Source organism: Phalacrocorax aristotelis, chromosome 2 (assembly GCF_949628215.1).
Source record: "Phalacrocorax aristotelis chromosome 2, bGulAri2.1, whole genome shotgun sequence".
Lineage (NCBI taxonomy): Eukaryota > Metazoa > Chordata > Aves > Suliformes > Phalacrocoracidae > Phalacrocorax > Phalacrocorax aristotelis.
The window spans coordinates 43,009,880-43,034,951 of NC_134277.1; the positions used below are offsets into that span (position 1 = coordinate 43,009,880).

At 41.7% G+C, this 25,072-nt stretch overlaps 1 protein-coding gene across 5 annotated transcripts in view; it reads left to right on the plus strand.

Annotated features, from left to right (window-relative positions):
• RARB (retinoic acid receptor beta) overlaps positions 1-25,072 on the plus strand; it is a 337,838-nt gene that overhangs the window by 107,585 nt on the left and 205,181 nt on the right. For 4 of the 5 annotated variants that reach the window (XM_075083266.1, XM_075083264.1, XM_075083263.1 and 1 more), the window contains one exon: positions 8,243-8,327. The exons of the other annotated variant lie outside the window; for it this stretch is intronic. The gene's annotated coding sequence lies outside the window, so the exon portion shown is untranslated. The remainder of the gene's footprint in view (positions 1-8,242; positions 8,328-25,072) is intronic. 5 annotated transcript variants of the gene reach the window in all.

The window sequence follows — 25,072 nt, forward strand, 5'->3', positions numbered from 1 at the left end:
TCTGTCCTTGAAATCAAGACCTCAGGCCACTGTCCTCCCAGAAGACCTGGAGGGAATCATATAATGAGTGAGTCAGCTATTGACTGGACAGCAGGTGGAGATGGTTTAGTTTATTGATAAATCATCAAACAACTGGATGGAAAAAAGATGCTTGTGGCTAATCTATGTGTCTCTGTGTACTTAAAAGCTTGAATCATCATCTGCTCTTACAGTTTTGCGTGCTTGTTTCAAGGTGGCAAAGATTTTTGTGGCAACATCCGTGTTTTTAGAGCCAAACCATTTCAGGATTTGACCATCTCTGAAGACTTTGCATGCTGTCACAGAGGCAATAATACCACATCATCATCATATTGACTAAATAAATCTGTGCTATTCCATTGTTCCTCACCAAAAGCACACATCTGTACCTTTCTGTGCTCTCCCCTGTAGGCTGCTTATGCCTTCCTCCATAACTCAAGGAGGCATGAGATGTGCATCAGTTTGCATGATATTTCAGCCTTGTAACCCAGAGTGTGATGACTGCTAATGTGTTTGTTGGGTAGGTTTTTCTGCTTGTACAGATTAATGACCCGATTCAGAAACTGTTCTACATGCTGGACTCCTGCTGATTTCTGTTTGCGCAGAGTTGCCAGGGAAGCTAACTTTGAGCATATATCCTGGCACAATTTATTCAAGGTCCAGTCCTGGTGCCCAGCCGGAGTTCAAATAATAATAATAATAATAATAAACTGGCCTTCACACAAAATCCTTCTTTTTCTCATCTTGAGGCAGAAATGTTTCTTGCCTGCCGAAGGAGGTACACCGTGAGCACTCTGGGCCTGGGTGGACGTCTCTGTGGACCTCTGGTAGTGCTCCAAGCACTTCTCCCTGCTGCCACAGAGCATGCAGTTTGAAGGCAAGAAATAAGTATTGGATTCTTTCTAAGTTGTTGTGTCATGAAATACAGAGTACCCGCAGTGTTTTGAGGAAAAAAATTTAGCATTTCCTCCATAAATTTATTGCAGCTTTAATTTGCACCTTTAGAACACTCCAAGTTTTCTTGATACTCAACAACTGAAGGGTCTGTTCCCTGTGTTGAGGCCTCCATTTTCCATGCAGCTGGTGGTTGGCAAGGTGCTTTGTAATGGACCTTTAGCTGTCAGAGGGGCAGTCGTGTGATGGGTCAATCCAGCTTGAGGAAGTGGTGGTCTTGCCTGAAGGTGAATCAAGAGTAGCTGTGCATGTTGTCTCTTTGTCAGGATCTGTAGGGCTTCACCACCCTCAACTGTGTATGATCCATATATATGGATCTCTGAGTCGCTTACTACTTAGAGACTTAACCTGTGATTTTTACTGTTAGAAATCCAGGATTTCCACCTGCTAGAAATAGTAGTAATCCTGAAAATCCATAGAAAACTAGTTTTCTAAGAATTTAAAGATCCTATTTCTAACCAAGTTGAACTGCAGTATAGGTGAACGTAAATCTTTCCTGGCTTCTCGCCAATACACTTTTGAGGAGAAATTCTTCCTCACAGAAGGCGGCTGTTTGAAGTGCCTCAGAGATTTGTAATGCGAGAAGTAGCCAAGGTGAGGATGGATTAGCAGGCAGAGTGCAGGTGCGTGTTAAATGCAATTTATCACAGGGATACCACCCCCAGGTATGTGGGTGGGTGGATGGGTTGAGAGATGCCTACCTAAAGCTTTAACTTGCTCAGTCAACACTTAATTCAGAGGATTTTCACAGTTTTCACTGCTTCTAACAGCATTACTGCAGTCGTAGTTTCACACAAATTAGCTATTCTTGAACAGGTTTCCTGTTGTGTTAGGTGTAGGCACCTTTCTCTGCAGAATCACTCAAGCGTGGATGCCTTTTCTTTCTGTGTGGTGGTTGCAACAAGCATACTTATTGTGACCACTGAGAGGTTATCACTGCCTGGTAGGTAGTATTGTGACTTCTCATAGGGGATTTAATCTTCTGGTTTCATGCACACGTTTATGGAAAAGACTCATGTCATGAAAATCTTTGTGTGATTCCCCCATCTCTTTATCCAGCAGCACTGGACAATTAGGTGCTGATTTTACACTTACGTTAGTGTGACACTGTTGAGACGTTGGTGGATTTATTTGTGATGAAATCCTTAAGAATGAGTCATCTGACTTTGTGACTTGCCTTTGGCTTTGTACTGTCTCCCAAGAACATCTATTTGCATTTTCATTGGAGTCTTCGGAGGCATTATCTTTTCAGATGTGAGAAGTAACAGCAATAAACTGCATTAGCAAATCCTCCTACAAGCTGCTTCTGTTTCCTTAAACTTCATGCTTACTAGTTCCTGCTCCCCTTTCATCAAAATAACTTGTAAAGCATAGTGGTTTTAAAGACTTCATGCTAAAATTGCACAGATCTGCTCAGCTGGCTATGTTATAGATGCTAATTGACTGCAGTATGAGAATAAACAAGGGAGGTATAAATCTGAAAATACTGCAAAAGTTGAGAGAAAGCAACTGTGATTTTGAAATGATGGTGTCTTTTTTTGATCATGGGTGGGTGAGACCGGATTCGTTTAATGCCAATAGTAAAGCGTCACTGTCTTCAGCTGCTCTGAGATTTTCCTGTAAAGGGTGTGGTTAGAGAGATTGGACTTTTTCACTTTGATACCTGAAACCACAAAAAAGAATCATGTGGTTTCTTTTTCTGTTACCATGTAGACGCTACCTCTGTTTTTTTCCAAAGTTCATTTCATCTCTCACAGCTGAGCTGAAAAATCAAATACCAAATCTGATACTCTCGCATTCCATGTAGAAAAGAAAGCCTGGATTTGGAGTCAGTCCTACCTCTGAATAAATAGAGCCTACTTTTCAAACAAACCTATGCTGATTAATAATGCACTCCTATATTGTGCCAAAGTAAATTTTGCACAAGAGCAATGAAAAGAAACACATGAAACTTGGAACTCTGCAGTGAGTTTTAATTTTGGTTAACGTGAACCTCGAATTTAGGGAGTCGGGGCTATACTAAAATGGTAAAGAAGCTTCATCTGCTGCTGTCTATGGGAGCTGCTACATTTTACACAGCTTTTGTCTGGTGTTTTTTTTTCTCTTCCAAGAAGAGAAATAAAGTCCAAAGCTTTGATTCTTCTTTTTCTTTTCTTCATGAGCAAAATACCTTTAGGATAAAAAAGAAAAAGCAAAGAAGCATAACAGTCCTTAAGCCATTAACACGTGTTGTTCATGATACATAGTTAAAGCGTCTTTCTCCTGATACCGGTCTTCTTCATAAGCCAGATACAAAGCCCATGCAACCACGTGGATGCAAGTCAGGGTTTGAGCATTGTGGGGAGACTAACTCGTAGTGGTTTCTGTTGAGAATTTACACTTCTGCTGAAATTTTGAGCTTTAAGCACGGTGTTATCATTGGCTTCGTGCAGTCAAGATTTCGTTTCTTTGGACAGTGGCACACACCACAGTGAGACTTCAGTGGAAAGCAGTGTGAGTTCAGATGAGTAAGATAATGTGGTGATAACATTGAGCAAGAAAAATGTATACTTTGAAGTAGACACAAACAGTTAAAAATTAATACATTTGCAGTTCGTGATTTTTCATGGTTGGCCTGAATGTAAGAACACTAATGCATTGTGCAACAGTAATTTCTTTTAACACTGGCAGCACCATCCTCGGTGGAAGCGAGGAATTGTTTTGCAACTCGTCATATATCAGTTTGTCAAGCTTGACCATGTTTTGTATTTATTCAGGAATTATTACAGCGTAGCAAAAGGTTAAATTTTTGCTATGATGTGTAATCAATTCATCTGTTGGCTGGTGGATCAAGCTATGCAGAGAAGCAGTTAAGACATTGCTCTCCTCTTAGCTGTTTGCATTAGTTTTACATCCAGCTGCTTTGCTTCAGCTAGTGCCCCGTTCTGCTGTGCTTGATTCAGTAAATCATGGCTAATAAACATCAATTTGTTAATGTGACGACACACAAAAATATAACAGTATATATAGAGCTATGGTTTTTACATGCTAATGAGCTCTCTGCTCCATTCCTTATTGTACAATTCTTCCCCATTGCCTTTCTGTGATGGAAGTGCTCTGTTCACAGCTCCTACCATCTACAGTGTCCCCATGGAGACCGTATGCGGTGTGCACCTCCTTTTTTTTTTAGCTAATAAGATCCTTGATGTTTATAGAAGCTTCTCTGAGACATATTGTAAAAGATACCACTGAAATGAATATTTGCTAGACTACCTAGTATTAAAAAAATAGCAATAGATGATTTCTACTTTGTGGAAGAAGGGGGAGAGGTGAGGGGCCTGTTTATGATATTGTGAGCTTTAACAGCATATATTAAAAGTATTTTTTTTTCTTTTTTTTTTTTTTGCCTGGTGAGGATGCTGCCCGTCCTATTTACATCCTTTTTCTTCCTGCCTAGAATTGCCTTCTTTTGTTAAAGAAGGCTGCTGTACCTGCATTATTGACTGGTGAGGTATCCAAGTGCTAAGTTGCAGTTTCTGTGAAAGCTGTTTGGTTCTGATTATATCCAGTTCAATCTGTTCTGTAACTTGGTCTCCTTTCCTATTTACTGTTGTATGCCTTTATTTATAAATACCTTTTCTTTTGTACTCTTTTTGTATGCCTGGCTCATAAAATCACAGCCAGAAGTACAAGCTTTATGACTATAAAACAAGTCATGCCTACCTTGTAGACTGTGTCATCTGCTGTGATGTTGTATTCTATGTATTATCAATTTTACTGTAAGAGGAAAATTAGAGCATGCATTTTCCACATGAAGAAATCAAATGTAATCTAAATGCAAACCACAGGTTTTATTGCACAGTAATATTTGATAGCACTGCTATTACTAATCCCAGCATGACAAGAAACACAGCATAGTTATGAAGTTCACAGCACTCATTTTTAAATGATCTTTTTTGGTAGGAAAGCCACAAAGCCAGGACAGATTTTTTTTTCCAGTTTTAGTCTCAGATTCTCAGAAATGTTAGTGGAATACTGTATATTTTACAAATTATTTCAGGACTAACAGGAATACGTATCCTTATTAATTTCTGTGAAAACATTTAATAGTAAAAATAAAATGAGATAATTAACCATATCCAGTAAGTACCTTATTATCAGTGCTGTTGCTTCTGTAAGGTACTTTATGGGGAATTTTACCTTTCTTGTGTTTAGGGTTTTAACATCCATAGTCAAAGAAATAAAAGGCAAATGATTGTGTTACAGTGGAGTGCATCCACCTCGCAGGCGGGGAGCATACTGCCACTGGTCTCGTAGGTTATACAGAACTATTAAGCTGACAGTGAATGAGCTTCTTTCATTGCCCCACTAAAGGTGTTACAGTCATGTAACAATGCGTGGTTTTGGTCAGCTTCAGTAAAATTGCCAGAACTGACTTTATATTACAGCGATAACTTAGTAGTAGGCAAGTGTACTGTTTGGGGGTGTTGGATATTAACTGACGCGGACCACGAGAGAATATATTCTGCCTTCTTGAGACGTGTGAGTTTTTACACGACAGCTACTGAATACTGAGAATTGTGGGCGTGGTCCATAAAGGCTGAGCTGGACTTAGCTGTGGTTAAATCAGTTGCAATTAAAAGTATATTTAGTATGTTTCCCTATGTTTTCCATTTCATGCCCAAAGAACGCTTGCTGTATATAGTTGTTCTCATGATGTATATTCTCCTTACTGTGTTTGTAAATGCTCTACATAGAGTTATCAAAGTAGACCACAGACTGGGATGTGAAAACAGATGCAAGCAGGACATGCAGTTGCAGCTGCAGGGGGAATTTGGAGGCTGTTATTGCCAGAAGAGAAACTTGGCTAAAGCCTTGGGCATGATACCCATTTTCAGATGATAAATAATATTGAGTTATTAGTCCTCAACAGTTATTAGGAACTCAGGTTTTCCTGAAGTCAGAACCATCGTCCTACCTGATACCTCTCTGGATCAATACTTACTTAGAGTAAAGTATAGTAAGACCACCTCATGGACAGCACTGTTTCCATTAGATAAAATTTCCTTATAGACCTGTCTTTCTGAAGCAGGGCTCTAAACCAGGTATATTAGACGCATCAGAGAAGGAGAAAGGCAATGCTGCTTCACAGGCAGGCACTTCTTGGGGCTGGTCTCTGGTCCACAGGCATCAGGTCTATAGCTGTTCCTTAAGTATGCACACTGTAACCATAAATGGGAGAGGAAAAGGGAAGGGACTTTAATGGGAGAAGTGAGGAACTTGCCATAATTTGAATTCTTATCATTTATGTATGTGGAGAATTTCATTAATCCAGGTTCTGCGGAAAAATATATGCCATGTGTTCATGGTAGGCCAGACTGTATTGTGACAGTGGTGTCTTGCATTGCTATATATAGGAAATTTGTTTGTTAGCTATCCTGAGTTCATAGTGCCTTTCTATCTAGTTAGGGTTTTCTTGCCTTTTCATTTACTCTGTTACTGTCTGGGCATCCAGTCTTGTTTCTGTTAAGGGGGTATTAGCAAGGTACCTGGAAGGAACTGGCTTGCTTAAATGATATACACTGTAACTTAAGATAAAATAAATCAAATTCAGAAGTAATATCACTGGTACTTATGTACATGCTACTTTGATCATATCTGTTTGGTTCAGTGTTATTTACTATTGGTGATAATGGTTTGTCTGCTTTATCTCCTCTGTTCTGTCAGTAGTTTTGCCTCTGTCTGTATTCAGTTGTATCAATTAATAATGCTTTTAGTTCATTGATTTTACTTTCCAACTGACTGAACTTCAGCTGGCCAACTTTCCCTATGTGCAGTTTTCCTAGATCTTCATTGCAAATACTCATCCCTTGCTTCTTCTGAGAGGAAGCTGAGAAATTTTAATTACCTCTGGTGACAGCGTCCAGTTAAAGGACAGAGAGATTTTTGACAGAGTTAAGTTCTATGTGTTCCACTAAAGCTCTCTTTCCTAAGGAGAACTTTACTTTCAAGTAGGCTGTGGTTGTGTCTTGCTCTTCTGGATGCAGTTATAGCCAGCCTTTTGGTTGTACAGATAAAGCTAGGGTGATGGGCCACGCTGGGCTTTGGTTTTTGTTAGTTTGTTCTGTTAGCTTTCCATATTAAAGCAGAGAAAACTAAGACCTCTTGTGTGTGTGTGTGTATGGATGTGGCCTTTGTGCTGGGAGTAAGTGAAACCAAGTGTTTTAGTTCTTCCCAACACGACACCGTTTTGTTGCTGGAAATCTGGAAATCTCTGAAATACTGTGTAAGAGACTGCTCAATATGCCTCTGTGGAAGTTATCAGGTAGTATATCCCCATCCAGTGACCCTTTCAGTCACTTTTCAGTCAGGGGGTACTCCTGAACCTAACAGTTTCCTTAAACGTGGGTTCAGTTTGAAAAGTCCGGCTGACCTTGCAGTTTGATTTACACACGTATGCATTCATTTTTGTTGACACCTTCTAAGATCTATTCCCCTCCTAGTCCTTCTGCTGGTAGGTGGTCATGGGAGCAAGTCCCTAGTTCCCAGAAAAGCAATGCTTTATTTTATCCAGAGTAACTGGGAATGTTGTACAAGTACCTCAAAACATACTTTCAGAGCCTACAACTCTTTTACAGATGCCAGGGAGAAGCATGTGCTTTGACTTTTTTCAACTGTCTTCTCTAGCTCTGTCATCCTCAAAGACAGATTTTGGCTTTTCTTCTCCCCCCCCCCCCCCCCCCTTATTTTTAATATTTTCTATTCTTTTCTTTCTTTGTTCTTCTTTTCTTTTTTCTTTTTCCTTCTTTTCTCTTATTTTCTTTCTTCTTTTCCTTTTTTCTTTTTTCTTCTGTTTTTTTTCTTCTTTTCTGATTTTCTTTACAATTCTTCATATTCTGGGTCTCCTGGGTTAAGACAAGAAGAGTGAATGAATGGGGCAGGACTTAATGTAATAATATAAATTTTTTTTAATTTCATGATTAACATTTTGAAGAGAAGTTCAGCAGGCAGTGATTATAATCAACTGAGGATGTCCAGAATACATGAGAAAGCAATGCTTGATTATAGCAGTTTACAGTTTTACAGTTAAAGATATGAAAAAAACCACAAATAGTCCCTTTGGGAAATGAAATATAATGGAAGTGTGGTTATTAAAAACTAGATATAATGTACACTGGTTATTACCTATTACTGTAAATCACCATGAGATGCAGGAAACATATCAGATAGATAAAACAGCCTTCTTGGAATATGTTGGCTTATTTTTCAGTGGATTTTTTTTTCTTCTTAGGCATTGAATTGATTTGGGGTGTGGAATTCATTTAGGAGCATTTTCTGAATGGCTACTGAAATGAAGTTGTTATCTGTACTGAACCGTAAGTCATGTTTCCCCTTACCCCCAGGAAAACCGCTTAAAGGGTTGATCGCATACACCAAGTACTAATAGATATTAGTTACCTACATTTAATGATGTTGCCAGCCTTGAGTATTTCACTTTTCTTAAAATGGAAGTGCATGTTGATCTCCATTTCACAAATGGAAAAATTGAGTCAGATGGAGTTCAAATGACTTTCCTGAAGTCACTAGCAAATCACTGTCGATCTGAAGATAAAATCCAGCAGCCCTCTCCCTCATGCCCTAAGTAATTTTGGTTTATTAATGCTTTTATGCTCATTTTGTGAAGATGTGAGCAACTTCACATCTTTAAGGGTCATATCTCTGGCATCTGCCGGTATCCTGTCCATCACCGAACAACTTGATTGTGTTACTGCCGCCTGGATCAATCAGGGGTCTTGCAGTTCTGATATAATTTCTGTTGTCATGGGTGGAAGTGGAAGTAGATACATATAAGTCTAGGTGGTTATGTCACATCTGTACTGTCATTGTCCTCCCTTTTTCTAAGGATTTCCTGAAATAATTCTTATAAATTGCAACATTAAATTCATTCTATGGATTAGAGAGGGTGAGGTTGGCCTAAGGAGGACATCCAACTTCAGCCACTGACTTTGCATAAATCTGTTGTGATTCCAGTCATGCAGTGATGCTAACAGTCAGCTGTTATGTCAAGACTTTTCTTTGATCTGCTAAATTAATATGGATTAGATTAAACAGAAGATAACCAGAGATGAAGAAGGAGGTCAAGAAGAAAATTTTTGGCAGTTGTAGCTTTGAGTTGGGTTAGCCTTGGCTAACAGCTAAATGCTCACCCAGCTGCTCGCTAACTCCCCTCTCCCATGAGGCAGGGAGAAAATAGAAAGAAGGCGAGAAGATTCGTAGATCAAGATAATGACAGTTTAATTGGAAAAGCAAGTGCTGTGCATTTAAGCAAAGCGAAAAGAGGAATTCCTTCACTACTTCCCATCAGTAGGCAGATATCCAGCTGCTGCCTGGAAAGAAGGGCACCAGCATGCATGGTGCTTACTTGGGAAGACAAACACCACAACCATGAATGTCTCCCTTTTCTCCTCCGTTTCCTGAGTGTTTGTTGCTGAGCATGACATCTTATGATCTGGAATATCCCTTTGATAAGTGCAGGTCAGCTGTCCCAGCTATGTCACCTCCCAGCATCATGCTCACCCCCAGCTTATTCACTGGGCAAGGGTGCTGCAGGGCAGAGTGGGCATGAGAGAAGGTCTTGCTGCTGTGCAAGCCCTGGTCAGCAATAGCCAGAACATCGGTGGGCTTTTAACTCTGTTTCAGCCACAGATCCAAAGCAAAGCACTGTATGGTTTGCTATGGAGAAAATTAACTCCATCCCAGCCAGACCCAGTACAGCAACTAAAAGACGGTTTACAGCTCTAGAGGGTTGAAAAAGTATTGTACTTTTTTAGAGTATTGGGAAAAAAAAAACCACCAAAACCAACAAACCAAGCAAAAATGCCACGCCCCAAAAAACTCCTTTTCTAAGGAGCAAACAGCAGCAGGTTAACCATAGCCATTCATAACACTAAAATGATGCAGAGAGCACTGGGTAAACTGGACACTAACGAATTGCCCACAATGAATGGAGTCCAGTCTGGGCAACATCAGAGCCTCTCTGAAATGTCATATGCTGTAATGGCAAAAGAACCACGGGTGGCTGGAGAGAGATTGGGATTACAGAATACAGGGTTTTGTGTCAAATGAGAATGTATTCGTTTCTAAGAAGAAAAAGCAAAGGTGAAATTGGTAGAGACATTTTAATTAGCTTATGTGCCAGTGGGGTTTTTGTTTGTTTCTAATGAATATCTTGATCCGTGACATGGTTATAGAAAGGCCCGTGTTTGGGCAGCTAGCAAGAGAAGGCAGTGGAAAAAACCCCTATTACTCAGTTCCAGGCACTTACTTAATTAAAATACAAAACAGGCAATATGGTCTCTGGATTTATTTTTCCCATGTAGTCTATAAGCAATAAGCTGAAATTGCAGGGAAAAAAGTACACTTGCACCTTTTTATCTTGACCTTTGAGATGCTGCTTCTCTGAGATGGACATAATCCAGGCCCAGCTTTAAGGTGTTGAGAGCTTTGTGTCTGCCTAACCCCAGGTGGGAATACCTCCTTCAGGTAGTCTTTAAATCCTACTGGGAATAGTAAGCCTTGAAGTTCATTAGCTTGCCAGTTCTTCTTTTCAAGTCCCGTTGAGGTGAGATGCAGCCTTGGGTTCCCCTCATGTGCTGTAGTCATCTCCTTCCTCACTAACACCTAAAAAAATAAAAATTAGAGTTTTTTTCTGGTCTTTCTGAAATGTTCTTCTTCTATGGAGAAGTCATGATTTCTCACCCTCTCACTTCTGGCGCTGTGAGTTAAAACAGTTTTTCCAGCTACCTGACCCTGTGAGCTGCGGTAGTCTCATTGCGCCCAGGTCTCTCATTCTTAGGATCATAGACTAGTTTGTGTTGGAAGGGACCTTTAAAGGTCATCCATTCCAACCCCCCCTGCAGTGAGCAGGGACATCTTCAACTAGATCAGGTTGCTCAGAGACCCATCCAGCCTGACCCTGAATGTTTCAAGGGATGGGGCCTCCACAGCCTCTCTGGGCAACCTGAGAGTTGCCAGTGTTTCACCACTCATTGTAAAAAATTTCTTCCTAATATCTAGTCCGAATCTACCCTCTTTTAGTTTCAAACCATTATCCCTTTTCCTGTCACAACAGGCCTTGCTAAAAAGTCTGTCTCCATCTTTCTAATAAGCCCCCTGTAAGTACTGAAAGGCCACAATAAGGTCTCCCCGCAGCCTTCTCTTCTCCAGGCTGAACAACGCCAACTCTCTTGGCCTCTCCTCATAAGACGATGTGTTCCAGCGCTCGGATCATTTTTGTGGCCCTCCTCTGGACCTGGTTCACAGCTCCATGTCTTTCCTGTGCTGTGGACCCCAGTGCTGAATGCAGGACTCCAGGTGGGGTCTCACCAGAGCAGAGCAGAGGGTGAGAATCACCTCCCTCGACCTGCTGGCCACGCTGCTTTTGATGCAGCCCAGGATACGGTTGTCCTTCTGGGCTGCAAGCGCATGTTGCCAGGTCATTTCCAGCTTTTCATCCACCAGTACCCACAAGTCCTCCTCCGCAGGGCTGCTCTCAATCCCTTCATTCCACAGCCTGTATGGATGCTGAGGTTGCCCCAACCCAGGTGCAGCACCTTGCATTTGGCCTTGTTGAACTGCATGAGTTTCACACGGGCCCACTTCTCCAGCTTGTCCAGGTCCCTCTGGATGACAACCCGTCCCTCAGGCATGTCAACCATACCACTCAGCTTGGTGTCATCTGCAAACTTGTTGAGGGTGCACTTGATCCCACTGTCAATGTCATTGATGATGATATTAAGCAGTGCTGGTCCCAGTATGGACCCCTGAGGGACACCACTTGTCACCGATCTCCATCTGGACATTGAGCCATTGACCACTACCCTCTGGATGTGACCATCCAACCAGTTCCTCATCCACCGAACAGTCCACCCATCAAATGCATCTCTCTCCAATTTAGAGAGAAGGATGTTGTGGGGGACCATGTCAAAGGCATTACAGAAGTCCAGACAGATGTCATCTGTAGCTCTTCCCTTGCCACTGATGTAGTCATTCCATCATAGCAGGCCATTAGGTTGGTTAGGCAGGACTTGCCCATGTAAAGCCATGCTGGCTGTCTCGGATCACCTCGCTGTCCTCATGTGCCTTAGCATAGCTTCTAGGAGGATCTGTTCCATGATCTTCCCTGGCACTGAGGTGAGGCTGACAGGTTGGTAGTTCCCAGGGTCGTCCTTTCTACCTTTTTTAAAAATGGGTGCAATGTTTCCCTTCTTCCAGTCCCCAGGGACTTCAGTGACTGCCAGACTTTTCAAATGTCATGGAGAGTAGCTTGGCAACTATATCAGCCAATTCCCTCAGGACCCTGGGCTGCATCTTGTCAGGTCCCATTGACTTATGTACATTCAGGTTCCTCAGGTGGTCATGAACCTGGTCTCTTACAGTGGGAGGGACTTTGCTCCTCCAGTCCCCGTCATATGGACCATCCACTCAAGAGGTGTGGAAAGAGAGGTTGCCAGTGAAAACTGAGGCAAAGAAGTTGTTGAGTACCTCAGTCTTCTCATCTGTTGTTCCCAGTTTGCCAGTCCTGCTTGTTGGGGCAGGGGGGTATGCTTTCTTTGACCTTCCTTTTGTGGGTGGCGTACCTGTAGAAGCCCTTCTTTTTGTTCTTTGCATCCCATGCTAAGTTCAGCTCCAGGTGTGCCTTGGTCTTCCTGACCCCATCCCTACACAACTGGACAGCAGCCCTATACTCTTCCCAGGATACCTGTCCCTGCTTCCACTGCCTGTGCATTTCCTTCTTGCCCTTTAGTTTGACCAGCAGGTCTTGACTCATCCATGCCAGTCTCTTGCCTTCCTTTCCTGATTTCTTACACCTGAGAATCTAGAGCTCTTGCGCTCTATGGAGAGCATCCTTAAAGATCTGTTCTGCTCCCTTGTCCCTGCAGGTGGTTTCCTATTGACTCTCTCCTTGAAGAGCTAGAAGATTGCTTTCCTAAAATTCAGTGGTGGTACAGGGAGTAGGCCTTTCTGACCTTGGCAATACCTCTGGTGTAGATGGACCATCATCCACATCATCCATTGAGTGACCTTCCACATCCAGAGCCTCACGCTTGTTGTACAGAGGCACCTGGGACGGTGAGGTAGGCAAGGAGGGGGTTTGCTTGCCACCTAAAGCACGGAATTGCCTCTATTCACTCTTTTCCTTTGAGCTATTGACTTCAGCCTGGCAGGGAGAGGATACAGGATCCCCTTGATCATGTTTTTTTTTTCTGGTGGCTGTTCCTGTTTCAGGGAGGGCAGAGCAGGGTTCTACCAGTCTGTCTCGTTCTCAGACTCCCTGATGCTCCTTAACCATTCTACTTCCTCTCATAGCTCTGCCACCAAACTGAGCAGGTCATCCACCTGGTCACACCTTACACAGCTGTTCTCACTACTGCTGTCTCTTACCAGGGAGAGGTTCTTGGTACTCTTTGCAGCTGGGTGGCTGCATGTTTTTGTGGGAGCTCTGTCTGAGTTGTTACATCCATTCTGGTGAGTGCAGAGGACATGACTTTCTGCCAGGTGGATACCATAGCTAAGCTCCTTCTGAGTTCAGCCACCAGTTGAACCCACCTCTTGAGCTGGTAGGGTGACTACGGCCTCCCTGGCACCCTTCTGTGCGAACTGCCGTATCATCTGTTTGCCTGTGCCTTGCTGCTTAGCAAGCCTTACTTCCAACCTCCAGCCACTAGCCCTATGTGTGCCTCTAAAAGTTGGCATTTTTCTGTCTATGAGGTTAAGAAAGGAGCTACATGAAGAATTGCGTGGTCTGTAGCTGGGATTTCTGTCCCTTGAATCTTGGAAGCTGTTAGATGCAAATAGAATATAGCCCTCTAATGAGAACTGCTCTGTAGGTGTGGAAAACTTATGGTTATGAATTGTATATACTTATTTAATTTCAGTTTTTCTTAGGATTTCTTTCATGAGCTTTTAGAAGCTGCAGTTGTAGGGATTACTTCACTTGGTGTTTACAACCCTGGCTCGAACCAGCTTCATACCAGCTGCTTAGTAGCAGAATGGGGGTTGCAGCAGCAGGAGTGCATGATTGCCCTATGGGCCAGCACTGGTTATCCCCTCCTGCCCAGGACCCCAGACCCTGGCATTCCCAATGGGCTCATGTTTTTAAAGTAGTAAAACCAGTGATAGTTGACATATGACAGGTTTAAATGTTAATTGTGTAATTAATGGCTTTGAATAAAGATTTTGATTAGTAAGTTTAAAATAAACATTAAAACAACAATTAGATTTTAAAATAAATCCTTTTTTTAACCCATAACCATGTTTGTTTTAGTGAAATGTAAAGTATTTCCATCCTGTAAGCAAATCAGAACGCATGTAGGCTTTCCTCAATTCGTTGTGACCTGTATTTATAAGAGGAGAAAGCTGGGCTTCTTTTAGTCAGGCTAAAGGTGGTTCCAGGCTGAAAACTGCTGAAGTGGATTTGTATAATATCCAGTTCTTGTGTGTACAATTACTTAAAATGCAATGCAACTACAACCAGCCTGTAAAGAAACACGCGGGACACCTGTGAGGAAATAACTGTGATTTAGGCTGAGGCTAAGGTGATGAATTCTTCGTATCTGAGGACGTATATATGTGCATTCAGATACATCTTGGAAGTTTGGGTCCTTTCTTCACCATAAGCTGCAGTGTAATCAGTGCAGGCAGGTGGAGTAGGTTTGCAGGGCTGCTCACACAGGTGAGCCTGATGATGGTTTGGAGGACTCACCTGCCAGATGGGTGGGACCTGGGACACCCTTGGTAGGTGAGCAGTGAACCCACTGCAGGGTTTCACCCTGAACTTGTAGTCCACAGAAGCTGTTTCTGATCCAGGTACCTGTGAAATAATTTGGAATTAATATCTGCTGAGCCTTATGCAGGACAGATTTCTGGGTTTGCTTATCACAGGACCTACAGCTTCAGGTGGGTTTTCAGAGGTCTGCCTCTTCTATCAGTGTCAGGGGTGTTCTGCAGGGCCAGCAAGCCCTGCCTGCAGCACTCCAGTGTGTTGCAGTTTGCTGTAGGTATGTGCCAGTAGCAAGTGACTTTGTGGTTCCTACTGTGCGTCAGGGAGGTAGCAACGGCAGATCTGCTTCTCGGCAGAGTTCCTCTAACTGGTTGGGTGCTTCAGAGAAGGGAGGGCATGATGTGTCAGAGGAGTCTGTAGGGACCCCACTGCTTGAAGGCTGCAGCTGGGTGGGGGGAGAATGGCCATCGTTCTAGGAGCAGGCCTGGGACGGGGTGTGAGTCCTTGCTGCCCCACAGACCACACTCGTTTGGGTGAACATGGGTGCTCTCCACTAACGTTAGCTGCCATTTTGAGCAGGGGTCATGCTGTGGCTTACACCGCTGGCTCAGTCACAACCCACACTTCTAGCGTTACTCCTAGGCTGTCCTAACCTCTGCAGCAAATGCTGCCAACAACAATCTCAAAGCTGCTGAAATTATAAGCAAAAGTGTGTGCTGAAGTAGCATCTTCATTCAGTCACTGGTGTTGTCGCTGTTGTGTTTCTGTGATTGCCTGTTCATTTTAATATCTGTATGATAACAGTTTCAAAAAAAGTTGCTATAAAAATAGGAGATCCTGTTAAGCCATCACAAAAGGGTGAATATCCTGAAAAGCTGCGGGTTGGAAGTTAAGTGTGCCGCTTTCAGAAGTTACTCCTCCTGAACTGTTGCCACAAAGAGAGGAACCTATGTCAGTGTCTCTCTGTAACATTTAAAGTGTACTTTGTTTCCAAAATATGTTTTGGTTTCCATTGATGGGCTGTATGTACTTTTCTATCCTTTTGATCCTAAAATGAAGCTTGTAGTGAGGAATATGCTGGTTTTACTGTTCACTTCTGAAAAGATCAAAATACTTTTCAGAAAACCTGCTTTTTGTGGGTTGGTTTTTGGTGTGGATTTTTTTTTTTTTTGGCATTGTACTCTCTGTGCTCTACATTTCTTCTTAATATTAGGAAATTTCTTGAAATCATTGTTCTGTTGTTTGTTAGAAGTATAAAGATCTTATGTCTGTTCATTTTGTAACTTTTGACTTTCAGCACAGTCACTGGAAGGATGAGGTGGTTAATGTTTAATGAAGAGGTCCTTTATTTAAAATGCTAATTAGCCTTTGAAATGAAATAGACTTTAACCAAACCAAAAATCTTTCCAGAAGTTTCAGATGAACTTAGCACTCCCCCAGACCCTCATCTTCTTCCCCTTGGACTTTCCCTGTTGTCTCCCACCATCTCTTCTTCCTCTGGTTCTCAGAACCATCCAGTGTATGCAATACCCCAGTGCTCAGTAAAAACCACAGGGCAAAAACCCTGTTCCATTTCTTTCACTGATAAATACAGAAAGTCTGAGGTGTGTACTGAAATGGAGACATGCTTTTCCACAGACCGGTGTGCCTTTTTTTTTTTCCCCTTTCTTGAAGAAAGGAGGTCTATAAGAAGACCTAACAATGCCCTTACTGTTCTGTCAGAAATTGCCTGGCTACATCTTGTTTTATTTGGCCCTTGCTGAATGGCAGTTTCATTTATGTTTTGGGTGTTTGGCAGATATTTTATCTTTGTCAAACTTCACTTTTAACATTTGTTTAGATTACTTGTCACAACACTTTCAATTTTTTTCAAACTCTTAAGATTTCAGTCAGCTTGACATTGCTTAGAAGTGGTTTCTAGTATTTTTGAACTTGCTTCTTACATGTTGTCCCTTTTTGAGCCATCCCAGTTAAGTTGGTTGATTCATATTTTCTTTTTCCCACTTTCCCTTTTGCTGATAGTGCAACACGGTTATTTTGAGCCTTTGACTCCATCAATGGTGGGGTAAGCATCTTTTAACTCCTGTGAATAATAAAGAAAAAAATTACAGTGACATCTGTAAAAACCTGAATGCATCCATTTTACTCCATCTCGCCTGGTATATAACACAAGACCACGCTGCCCACACTGAAAACCTGTGTTGACATCAGGAACATCCTTCCCCACTGTTCTGTCTGATAGGTGATGGTATTTGCTTTTTGTACCTGTGAGGCGATCCTGCGGATGTTCAGTAGTGCTTATCTGAGCCATCAGTCTCTGAAAGTAGCGGGTGTCCTGGCCTAAGGGTTCCTTGTGTTGTGTTTTGCCAGGTGCTGTCAGTTCTGTGGTATCTTTGATATTTGTGCAGGGCAGAACACATGTGAGTGTGAACTGGGCTGTGGATACAGACCTGGTTCCGCTTGTCTGCCCGTGGGACATAATCTTTGCACTGATTTGGAAGGACCTGCAGTAAGAGACACAAGGAGGATACTCCTAAGGCTTCCCAGCTCTCCATCAGCAGCTGTTTCTGTTCATTTAATTCCTCCTTCAGCCTGAATCTTGGGCAATGACCAGACTCTTGCCATTTTTGCTGTGCCCTTTGACTCTGTAAATGAAACTGAATGGGAGAATGTAATTTTAAAAGAGACTGGAGAAACTTGAGGTATGACATTCACATTGTGTTGCTTAAAAATAAAAAATGAGGCCGTTCCTTGCTCAGGTGTTCTGTCACTAGTGATTTCAAAGGGATGATTTGCTTACCCTAGTCTTATTTGAGCAATAATGTTTGGAGGATTGCCATCATCCAAATCTATTTGAACTGATACTCTTTTGTGAAAAGGTTTAAATTTGGAAGTTAAGTTTCTGAGCTGTAGATTCCTTGGTTTAGCAAAAGGCAGTTCACAAAAAGTAATGTGATTGCTGAAATAATTTAGTCTAATACTTGACCATGCTCTATTCATTTCCATGCTTGAGCTGACTTGCAAATGAAGACATATGGACATGAACAGTGTGAATAAATTATCAAAAATTGCAAATGTTCAACGTTCTCCAAAAATCCTGGTGACAGCCTGCAGACTTCAGCCAGCATGGATTAATCACAAGTGACCCTAAAGCCAACCAGAGGTCAAACGATGAGGCAGACTGCCTGAGAGCTGTTGTCCCTGCTTGCATGGAGCTTCCCCCTTACTGCTTGCTGTGGACTGGTTGAGAGGATGGCAGGCAGACTGGTAATAGCTTGGTGTTTACAGAGTCTAAGTGTTCATGTGCAGATGCCAATACAGTTTTTTGGGCAGCTTGGGTCCATGCTTTTCCCCTTCTGCCTTCATTTGGAAACTGGCATTGTGTTTGTCTGGGGAGCAAATGGAGTCCCCTTGGCAGTGTTTATCTGTCTGTTGCTATTATTAATTGATGTAATTGTTTCTTTACTAATATTTACCTAGGGTTTTAACATGGAATTGACTATACAGATAATTCTAGTGTAATCTTAGAAGAAAGTCAATGTCTTAATTAGAGAAATGACTTGCTACTCTAGACTTGTTATTCATGAATTGATTTCCCTCCCCATTCCCGCCCTGAAAAGTGTTTGCCCTGAAATCTGAGGAATTTGTTAACTAGATGGGTGACATTCGAAAAGGTGTATACTAGTGATTAAGATGGACAGGTAAATTTGACAAAGAAACTAATATTTGTCCTGAAGGAAACCTGAAACATTTGGGGTGGGGGAGGGAATTTGGAGGCATTTCTGCCTTCTCTAAGCCTCTTTCTTGAGTTGCTGCAGTATGCTGTGTTGAGAAAAATCAAAGTATCAGGGACCCTTGAAGAAGGTGAGGTACATCCACTTAACTTTTCTTTTAGTGTGCTACTATAGGTCCTGTAACTACGTAGGATCATCCAGGGAAAACAAGAGAGTTATTTAAAGGCATAGCAGAATATTATTTTTAAGCAGGACGCTGGTGATGTTGAAACTCAGTGCCTCCCAGTTCTGCTAGGGCCAACAATTTTGAGGATGAAAAACATATGGAATATAGATACAGAACATATCCACAATGCTTGGGATGTTATTTAGTATTACTTGTATTATTCAGGCTAGCAAAAACAAACAAAAAGACCAAGACAAAATCTCCTGTTACAGGGCATAAGCCATCCAGTAGACAGTGGGAGTTGGAAAGAAATTTTATGGGAAAGTTTTTCTGTAATTGCTCTCCTAGAGATTTCTTCATCCATTCCCTGAAGGATCTGATGCTGGCTGCTGTCAAATGAGAGGTTACTGAACTAAATGGACTATTAATCTGACCCAGTACAGCAATTCCTGTGTTCCTATGTTTACAAGCGGGCTTTGTCTGCTGAGGGCTTTCTCTCTGGAATAAACCCTCCATTGGAGGCTAGGGAAAGGAAATTGTCCAGAAGCTTTTACGCTGTTGCTATGTAATTTTGTATGTTGTTTTCAAAAAGTGAATCCTTTTTTTTTCGCCCTTCCCTTTTTACCTGTATGCATGTTTTAAATTATGAAATTTAGCTTCCTGTTTGATGGATTTGCTATTCAGTAATATTCAGGACCATTGAGTAACATAATTATTCCGAATTATGTGCTTTTAAAAATGGAGGGACAAAGTAATCTTGGTTGGCTGGTATATGGCTAAATGATGGATTCTGTTCAGAAAGGTGTGAACGGGTGCCTTTGTCACCACTTGTCAGACCTGCTAGCATTTCTGTTTCTTCGTTAAAAGTGGAGAATTTATTAAAGAAAAGTACATTATTATTATTAATTTTTATTGTTATTATTTGGTGTTTGCTATGTTCCAGTGAACCCAACTTTCTACCTTCACTCATTTTTAATAGAGGGTTTTCTACTTTGCTTGACCTAAGAGGTTCAGTGAATAACCTACCTTTGCAGTGAGGTATGTGAAGCAGAGTTGTAATGTCAAGGAATTGTGTGCCTTGGGTTTGCTCTGTAAATCTTAAGTTGGATTTCCTTTATTTTTCTAAGGCTTAAGAGTGGATGAGACAGTAAAGCTATTTAATTCAGATCTTTTTAGCACATCAGACAATATTGCTTCGTGTAGATGACTTTCAGTTCTCTTTACTGCTTTAAAAGGTACGTGAAAGACATAGGATACAAGAGTGCTTTGTCTCACCAAGAAAAATGTGAACCTCATATAGGGAGAATGTGTTTCATTTCCTTACCATGTGTCAACAACTGGATCCTAAACCTGTGTTTATCAGATGCAGAACTGTTTTGGAGGATTATCACTAAATCAATTGCTAGACTGGAATTTAAACTCTCACTACAGCGTTTCTCAAATTTTCTTACTATTCTACTTTTAGGCCATTTGGTCTTTCATGCTTAGATTTGACATTCAGAGGCTATGCTTTTATGTTCCTCTTTCTACAAGAGAATAAATATTCCTTTCTGTTGCAAAACCCTTATACTCTCATAAAAAAAGACAATACACCTGATTCTTTTTTTTATTAAGGCACATCGTTACTGCTCAAACACATGCAGGAAAAAATTGTCTTAGCTCACAATGGTAAAACTATAGTATAAGCATATTACTGTGTTTATAAAATGTGTTAAAAGGGAGGAGATACTATGGTTTTCTTTAACAAATGGACTCTCCTTATTATTTTAGGAGTGTATGTCTCTTTTTGGGTAGTATACGTTAAAAATTAAAGCACACATTTTTGTCTGGCAAAACGAGGGTCAGAATGGTTACAAGAACATGAGACGTAGTCCATGTCATAAATACAGCAGTTTATACACAGGAATGATCTAGAGGGTGCTTTTTCCTCAGTCTTTTTCAGTATGTCTTCTATCTCTTGCTATATTAGAGCTCTGCATCATTTTTCTTGGACTATGCCTTTCATATGTCGTTCAGTCAGGTACGTTGCTTGTAATACATCCTTGAATTTCTTAGTATTCCACACAATGTAGTCACTTTTCATTTTAAATAATTAGTTTAAGTAGACTGGGGTGTCTTTTCAGACCATTGTCATTGTGAATCTCTGACAGCACGCATGAGCTCTGTATTTATGAAAGGGGGGGGGTCCTTTACATCTGTTGTCAAATCAAGCAAAGGTGACTGTATCCAACACGTTCATTTTTCCTCCTACTTCTGCTCCCTTCCCCTCTCCCTCATAAACTCAGATACCCAGTGCAGAGTGACCGCAGTTCTTCCCAGCTCTCAATCCCTGCAGTCATTGACTCCATGTTGGGATTTGGAAAAATTTGTCTTAGAGCCCATATGGGCAGAATATCTTCAAGAACCACAGCTTGTATCAAGGAAGTGGCAGCCTTTACAGAATTCACTTACTTTGAGAGATTATTTCATTTAGCTGACGTCTTTATTGCATTCTTTTGCTTATGCATCGTTTTGAGGACACTTAAATTGCTCTTTTCTGCTTACTTCTGATTTGCTTTTGTATATGGTACTCTGTGAGACCCCATATAATGGACAACTATCTGAGACCTGGTTGGTACAGACAGAGCTAGCTGGGGAGAGGGTGCAGTCAGGGTAACACTGAGGGATGTGCTTGAACCAACATGTACCTTTTGGCCATCTCTGGACTATTCTGCTTAGTGACTTTTTTTTAATTTTTTTTTTTGGCCTGATTATAATTACAGAAATTATCAGTCGATTTCGAATGGCTCTGTCTTACTAGCGAAGATCCTCCTCTCTTTTTTTTTCTTGGGGATTAATTCAATTGCTCACTCAACCTGTGCATCTGTTGAAGGAACTTCAGGTGCTGTTAGAAAAGCGTTCTCTGTTGTGACATGTCTGCTTTGACATTCCCAATTCAAAGATATGCTCTACTTGGCCGCTGGTATTTGCATGGTTAAATCATATTGTCTTATCAGCCTTGGGCACCCAGCTGCGTTTCCTGGCTTCTAGCTTCTTACTCTTCTGTGTCCTTTGCGGTGCACTGGGCTTCTGGATCCTGACTTGTGAAGTGCTGCTGTCCTGAAAATTGTGCAGAAAGAGCCTATATAAGGTCCTTCTGCTGCAGTGGGGAAGGGTGATTACCAGCTGTGCAATAAAGGTGGTACGGAAAGCGTACCTGCCCTGCTGTCTGGCTCTGGATACGTTGTTATTATTATACAATAAAAGCAGAGTGACTCAGACTGCGCTGCCTGGTAAGCACAAAGGAGGGACGGGCCACTGCGGCAGAGATGGTGTTGTCAAAATCAGGAGATGTGTCTGCGCTGGCTTATGCTCAGCAGCATACTGGCCTTGTGGTAGGAAAGGGCTGCTGGGAGCTTATTGGCATGTGTGGGCTGGAAGTTGCAGAAGTGGGTACTCTGTTCCCGAGGCTGAATATCCTTGCTGCTGTTCTGCTCGTGATGGTTCAGAATTTGTTAGAGTCTTGTTGGAGGAAGCATTGCCTGGCTGCACCCTGCCTTTCTGCAGGACGAGTCTTCTTGGGGACTGTTAGTCAGCCAAGTGTAGCAGCTCCTGTGGGATTCCAGATGCTGTTGACATCTTTACAATTAACTCGTATCTCATGATGTAATTATGAAAATGCTCACTTTCTTGAATGCTTTCAAAATAAATAATTCTAATACATTACTTAGCCAGTGAAGCTGAAAGGTTAGTGAACCCAATGCATTCAGAGGCTAAATGCTGCCTTGTTGAGTGCCTGAGCTGGGTCAAGGTGGTTCTTCATATTACCTGTCTCCATCCTTAAGAGTCTGCACGTAACTGCTTCCACAGTAAATTTGAAGTAATTCAGGCTAGTTTCCCTGTCTGCAGGAGTGGGAAAGTTGTTTTGCATTTACCAGTAGAAAGATGCTTTCAGAAGTGGACTTGTTGGGAATGATTACTGTGATTAATTCACACACTTGCTTATTCTGTAAGAGCACCTTTGTATTGTATCAAAAGTCCTACTTTGCAGACTGACATGTATGACATGAGTCTCCTTGAATTTTGTCGGTGCTTAGGCTCCTGTTAGGTTGCTTTTTGGAAGTTAAATGCAAGGTTGTAGTTCACTTCAGTCTTTCTGATAATGTAATCCATCTGTCCAGCATCTCTCAAAATAATTCTGTGACATAGATTTTCTGAATGTGTTAGAATGTGGAAAAGATATGCTGGTTTTGTGGCTACCATGATTGATTATCACACCTCTGTCCCTATGACCTGACTGATAACATTTTGCAACATTTTCAGATGATTCAGAGGACAAGTCTGAAGGTGCTTACATGTGCAGTGTTATCTCAGCATATTATTAGCATTTTGCAATTGCTTTATTGGCTCCCTGTTAAGCAAAATATTGACAATAAAAATGCTATTTTCGTTCTGCAATCCACTCTGTGGCTTTATCCCCTCCTAGTTAATGGCTGTGCTTGTTCCTAATTTTGCTACCCTATTGTTCCTGTGACAGGGAGCTACAGAGAACAGAGGTTTTAAAATAAATGTTCATAATCTCTGCCAGCCCTCTGGCATATTCTACTGACCCTAGGGGAGTCTTACTGGGAATATATTGGAACTTGTGATATGTAATAAGTGAAGGTTCAGGAGCCTGAAGTAGAAAGCAGAAGTGTCGTCTTCTCTGGGTAAAGTAGGACTGAAGACTCTAATAACTCGGAGGAATTACAGAACCTTTCAGCAGACATACTATTAGACTTGCCATATATAACAAAAGATGATAAATTATGTGTGTTAAGTTATTTTGTGCTAGCACAGTGTCCACACCTTGGTGATATTAAGATGACAGATGTACCTCTAGTCCAACAGACCAGTATTCAGAAATGAAGTTCACAACCAATGCTTGAACCCTATTTTTTTCCCCTGTTCCACTTGGATCACCCTCCTTACTTGACCAATGGGTGCAGCAAGGAAACAAGCTCCTCTAGCTCCAAGGAAATAGAATTTCCAACCTTGTAGAGCAAAAAAAACATTGGAATGCTAACAGATTGAACTTGCCTCCTGAACATAGTGTCTTGCCTCCTAACTCTGGGGCATTGAGAAGTCTAGATCGTCATTTCACAATTCAGGCATATCCCTAACAAAACCTTCTTTCAGGTTTCTCAGCCAGCCTACTGAATAAACATTATTCCCTTTTTGAGTGAATCCACATGCTTATCCTAACAATGGGTTTAGATTATTCCAGATAGAATTTTTCTTTGCAGTAACGTGGACTCTTGTAGGATCCTTGTCTGTGTGGCATATAAAGTGAAGTGTGCTGAATTGAGGCAGAGCCACCCGCTGTGGTGCATGTTTTCCAAATTAAACAGAGAAGAATAAAATTCTGTTTATCTCAGACACTGTTGAAATCTTTGTTTCTTTGCATAGTGTGTGAAGATCACATACTGTACTGACCCTTCTTCAGTCCATTTCCAGGCAGCACATCTGTGCCATAGTAGGGTGCAAAAAGATCTGTATTTACTGGTTGTCCAGGTATTGAACCAATCATAAGCAGAAAAAAGCTCTAGAGCTTTTCCTTCCTTAAATTGGTGATGAAGGCAAGTCTAACGCTATGATTTGAGGTTGTGGCTAGACATCCAGGTTGGTTAAATTTGACTACTAGGTTCCATCCTTTGTGCCACTAAAGGTATCCTGTATGGGTCCACATAAGGGAAAGCTACACAACTGATCTTTGGGAGGGAGATGGTGTGCTGCCTTGCTTTATTGTGATGGTTCTGCTAAGTCCAAGGCTTCACGGGAAGATACCTCTAAGCCTGAACAGACAGGTGAGACTTGCTTCTGTTCTGGGACAGTCATCTCTAGCAATGTCTTATTCAGTAAAGGCTAACAGCAGATGTTGCAAACCTAAATTGCCCTGATCCTTCCCAGTAGTAGCCTACAGTGACTTTACAACACCTATCTTGATGGCTATGCTTTATCCATACATCAACACCAACGTTTTCCACATCTGTTGCTTGTAGACATTTGATGAGCCTCTGTCCTGACTTGGGGCTTCACTGGTTGGGGTTTTGAGACCAGCACCCACTTATTGTCACCAGTAAAAGATACCACTGGTCTTGGATGTCTTTGTGCTCTCCTTTAATGAAGTATCTTGTCATCCTGTTTTGGTGGCTCACCTGCAGTGCTCATCGTGACCGTAGAGTGTTGGTCTCCCAAAGAGATTTACTTCTCTGTCAGGGAGCCGCCCTCCAAAGCTGTTTCCCCCTTCAGCTTCTGAGCAGATGAAGTACTCTGTTCTTTTAATGATTCCCAGGCCACCATCACTTACTAGGGATCTTCCGTCTGTCACCAAAACAATAACATCACTTGACCTCTCTTACTGATCTCAGAGGCCTCTTAAAGGTTATAAACAGTCAGTATAAGGCCTTTTTAGTAGTT